Genomic DNA, 5581 nt, shown 5'->3' with positions numbered 1-5581 from the left:
AAAATTTCTATGTATGTGGAAAATATAGTTGATTACCAAAGGTTACAATTTTTATTTTGAAGACTGCATGGTCTAGGAAGTGTACATTTTTTTATGGGGCAAGTTTCCAAGGGCGAGTTTTCTAGGGGCGAGTTGACTGCCAAAGTGCGAGCCAGCGTGTTATTTGATATCAAATCATATCATATCATTTATTTCGCCTCAGTTAAAATTACAAAAATTACAAGCAAAGACATTGCACAAACAAAGGTAAATCAATGAGGCAGGATTGCCTAAATGTTATAAATAAAATAACAGTCGAGAGGCTCTCCACAAAGAAATACCATACACAAAGATGTAACATGAAAGTTAAAATTTAAAAATCAGTATAAAAAGTTACATTGCATTATTAAAATTTAAATATATAAAATATTTGATCACAAGTGCGAGACATAATCACAAGTGTGAGCCATCGAGCCATGACGTCACGACAATAGATAGAGACGTTAGCCAGTTGTGCGAGGTATCGGCTGAGATTTGTGGAGTACAATTCAAAAAACAACTATAGGTCTAATAATAATGAATTATTGTGATGTTAAATAGACAATGTTAGCTATCAAAGAGCGACGTTGTTTTTTTTTTATTGGGACCTTCGTCTTCAAGGCTAGGCCTATACCATCCTAGCTAGTCTAGGCCTAGAGTAGGATAAGGCTAGCGCGACATGCGGACGTTGGTACGAGTTGGTTAGTCTACGAACGTCGCCTAAAGTATTGATTTTACCCGGCAGAACTACAGAAGGAAACTCCGCTTTCAGTCGTCTTCGGCAGTCGTTTTTTGACAAACAATGACCTTTCAGAAGTCAAATTGCTGTCAAGAATATGAATTGGCTGCTTCGCAGCAATTATTTACGAGCCCATGCTCCAGCTGACGAAGAACAAATTAATGCTGTCATAAATTTATTTAAGCGAACTCTTATCGGATCAGCCCGCTTATGGGTGGAAGGTAAAACAGAATTTAACCAAGACTCCCTGGTACAACGAAAATCAACTAGTTTATCTTCATAAACCTGACTCTAGTAGTATAACTGTACCATCAAGAACATTTTCTACTAAATGGGTAGGTCCATTTGCAATTTACAAGGTTCTTGATCGTTCACATTACATGCTATGTACTTTAGATGGGAAAATTCTACAAGATGTGTTTAATTTTAATCGACTTAAACCTGCATTTATTAAAACATCCTCAGCTAATGTTTCTAACTTACAAAAGTTGAAAGCTAAGAAGTTATGTCAAAAGATGACAAAAATGATAAACCTAAAGAAAACATTGTATGTTGTTTTATGGATGAAAAGGCAAACGAAATTAATGAAACTAGCTTTGTTAATGAGTACATGTACACTTATGTTACGACAGATAAAATCGAATTAGATAATCACATACGTTTGTGTGTAGTTAATGATGGTATAGTATCACCCTCTGAGTTAACAAAAGACCAGAAAAATGATGTAATTAAATTGTTGGAAAATGTACCATGTAACACCATTGAATTAATTCGAGCACGATTTCATGTTGGTAGGTTACAAATTTTAATCAGACTATCATTTTGTAATGGAGTACTGTATATGTAGACCTATTATGTGTATTTAATTGTTAATACTTGGTGATTGTAGAATTTATCCTACATTGTTTGTTACATTTGATTATATCGGGTGGAGCAACATTAAGGAAGTGAAATGTTTATTTTATATATACACATGGTTATTTAGGAGACAATGCAGGCTGGCAGATGCTGGGCATTGTATATGTCACTGTATAGAGATCATTGATATTTTATGATGTGATTATAGGCTTGTATGTGATTGGTTTACATACCAATGATGGCTTGGTATAATTATAGTGGGAAACTTGAATTTAGTTAAGTTTGGTACAACACTTCAAGACTGAAGTTCTCTCTTCCGGCAAGGGCGCCGTGATTGCCTCTGTTAAGTTAATTGCTGAGTCGACATTAAAGTTAAGATTTGAAATTACAGTATATCTGTGTTGGCTGAATTGTTTGAAGTACATTGGTTTGCTGGAGTTGATGATCAAGAAGTGTGCTAATTGTGTTTAAATCAAGTACAGTACAACCAGAAGACGTGAAGTACAGAAGTCAGCTACAGTATAGTAAAACAAATACTATACATCGTCACAACTAATATACAACGTTACATGGTGGCAGCGGTTAAAGAAATTTATTTCATTGGTACGTCATCGGATGCCGAAGTGATCGGATAACGACTACAGTAAATTGGTGGGGCTGTGAAATGACGAATTGGTCTGGTCTGGTAATGCAGTTGATATGGTGAAGCAAAATTGATCTGGTAGAGCAGAGTTGGCCTAGGTGACACAGAGAAGAGTTCAACTGAAGTGACATGAATATTTGAGAAGTTGGTGGGCAACGCTAAACTGGTGTATGGTTAAAGAGACGAACATTTTGGTGCAGTGCAGCTGTTAAGAACTGAAGTCAAGACGCAAATTGCAGTGGTGAAGACAGCGCTGTTATGGTGTGGCAAGGTCAAGACAAGATAACTGAAGAAGAGTAAATTGTGTATACAAATTTGAGGTAGGTTCTATGATTTGTTCCTTTAAAAATTTGATTACAAAAAGATGCATATTAGGCCTATGTTATATTGTATATTGTTGTATTTGTTAAGTTAATGGAAGCTTATGATATAGTATTACGATCTGGTACACGGATTAAGTCTGTAAATTGTGAAGTAAATATTACAGAAAACATGGCAGAAAATAATGAGATACATATTAAAATCAAAATTGTGTAACAATTTTGACTTTGGTCTATTTTGGTGATTATCTCAAAATGATTTCACCAACGATGCGTCTCATTTCGTGGTGAGACCTCCCATTTAGCCAGGTCTCAGATAACCCGATTACTGAGAACTTAGTATGAATTGAATATAGGAGCCTTTCAAAAGCATTGCCTTAGTTTCCATGAGCTTGCCAACTGCTTGTTTTCCTTTGAATAATTCAAGAAATTCAGTCCAGAAACTTCTATTTCAGCCACGGATGTAAATAGGCCTATACCGTCCTGCTAATAAGTATTACAATATTATTATGAAATAGCCTATTTTCTTACTAAATATTTTCCAAATAAAAGACTTCAAGGTATAAAGGCTGTCTCTTATACACATCTAGATGTGTATAAGAGACAGGGATAATTCCTATTCTTCCAATTTGATCATAAATTAACATAATTACACACTTCACTTATGAACACGTATCACCAGTTCACACTTGCTTTTAGCTCATCATTATTCATACAACTTTTCTGCTGACTCATATGCCAGCTACTCCATGCATAATTATTAGTTCTTTTGTAATTGTAATTAATAGTACTGTATTTTACCTTACTCTTTCACAAACAATATCCATTTAACTTTTCACTGTGACATAAATGAGTAAATACATACATTGTGTAATAAAATGCCTCTGACGGGATTCAAACATGCGATCTCTCGCTGTCAATGTGAGCGTCATAACTATTAAACCACAGAGGCTGCATAGTTGAACAGATTCAAATAACTGTCAGGTACAACTTATTACACTTTATCGTTTTTCAGTACAGTTTAGTGTAAAGATTTTTGGTTGTATTTTATGAATATGAATATTCCTTTGTACATATATAATTATAACACCTTATGTTCTTTTCGAATGTTATTGTTATGTATTTATTTGTATATATATTATTATACATATGTGTATAATCGATTCTAAAAAAACAATGTTTATCGGCGATTCTGGTAATTTTCTCTCTGTTCTGTTATACTCTATGATTTTTAAGTTCACGATTCTTTTTTATTTCGATTTCTTTTAACACTATCATAGCACTTATAATTTACAAATGTATATTTAATTAAATACAAACAAGCACTTAATTATTTTTTTTAATTGAATTTCTCAATTCATTCTTCTTCAGGCTTTCCTAGCTTTCAATATAAGTGTTCGGTGTATACAGTTGGACTAATTAAGCAAAGAGAAATCTGGTTAGATTAAGCAAATCTGTGAATCATCACGTGGATATATTGCAAGCTTCACAACCGTTGATGTATTGGACGCCGTACTCGAATACGTAGGAATGAAATACCCAGACGGTTTACACGAGATTGGATTATCATGCCAGGTGGGTTTGGATCAGCATTTTGGTAAAAATTGGAAGGGAAATTCAGGAGCGGAGATTCTTTCATCTATTCCATGGGCAAATGAACAGCCTGATTTAGGAAATTCTGTACATTGTGGGACTAGGATCGAAGCAAGCACTGGTAAAATGTATGATATTCCTGCTAATACTATAACCCCAGCGTAAAATCGAGAACATTCATTTGTAAATATGGTAAGTGTTATGAGTTTACAATATACATATATTAATATAATATAACATAATATTAAATTGCTTTTCTACAAATTATTTAAATGGTCGTTATAAGAAATCATGTTTGAAATAATTACAAACTGCAACATTTATAAAATAGGCCTATTATTGAGACAATTTTTCCTAAAAATGACATTATGTGACTTAGTATATTTTTACGTCTTTAGTCTTCAGTACATTATTAATTTCATTGCTTACCATGAGCTCCCACAATATTACTGATGTTTTATTTATTTTATTTTTGCAAATAATATTCAATATATAAATATAAAAACACAGATACTTAAATAAAGTAATAGAACTTTAAGTGATCAACTTCTTTTTGTTACTTCTTAATAATATATATTTTTTTGCAATTTTATTAAATGTATTATAACTGCGTACAGTAAGTTTATGTTCGTTTATAAGGAAAAAACATAAACTAGAAGTGAAAATGTGCCTGATTCATTCCTAGAATTTCTGTATTTCCAATCTGAAGAATTGTGAAGTCACTTTGGATGCTTCGTACATGAGATGTGCGTTGCGATGTCAGCAACAGACCGAGTGCCAGGGAGTTCATCTCAATGATGCTGGATGTCAGATTGAAAAGCAGATAAATGATGAATCTAAAGCACATTATGCGAAACTAATTTACTCAAAATAGTACTAAATAGGAAAAGAAAAAGCTTGTGTATAACATAGAATTCATATTTCTACCTTATTTGATGTTCAGACCTTTTGTCTGTTTAAAGCTTGTCTTAGACGATTGATTCACAGTGTATTTGTAGTAAATCAAAATGTTAGTCTTGGTTAAACAGTATGTTAGTGTCATAAATATACGAGTCTCTGTTAAGTTTTGAGATGGTATTAGTAAACTATTTTTTAAAGTTATACAATAGAAGTAAGGATATGCATCATCGGCTTGCCTGTAAATTGAATAAAATAATAAATAAATTTATAAATAACATAATTTTAGCATCGATAAACAATGCAAATATAAAATTCAAGTTAATGCATAAAAAATGAATATAAATGATACAAAAATATGTTGTAAGAATATACATATTAACAGTCTAGTTAAAAAAATATCTGTTTTTGCCTCTAATATTCAAATTAACTACAATGATACTATTCTAAGCGTCTCTGATGTTGTTCGAAATCTTGGAGTCATTTATGACAAGCATTTGGATTTCTCTCATT

The 5581-nt window shown here is 32.6% G+C and overlaps 1 long non-coding RNA gene across 1 annotated transcript; it reads left to right on the top strand.

Annotated features, from left to right (window-relative positions):
- Nucleotides 1-1925: 1925 nt before the first annotated feature.
- Nucleotides 1926-5345, top strand: LOC117112512. The gene is made up of 3 exons (XR_004446052.1): nucleotides 1926-2578; nucleotides 3950-4363; nucleotides 4857-5345. It is a non-coding gene; the product is annotated as an uncharacterized LOC117112512 (long non-coding RNA).
- Nucleotides 5346-5581: the final 236 nt, after the last annotated feature.

This window comes from Anneissia japonica, unplaced genomic scaffold (genome assembly GCF_011630105.1).
Source record: "Anneissia japonica isolate Jap-2015-1 unplaced genomic scaffold, ASM1163010v1 scaffold288097_len85782_cov108, whole genome shotgun sequence".
NCBI lineage: Eukaryota > Metazoa > Echinodermata > Crinoidea > Comatulida > Comatulidae > Anneissia > Anneissia japonica.
This window is presented reverse-complemented; position numbering and strand designations above follow the sequence as displayed.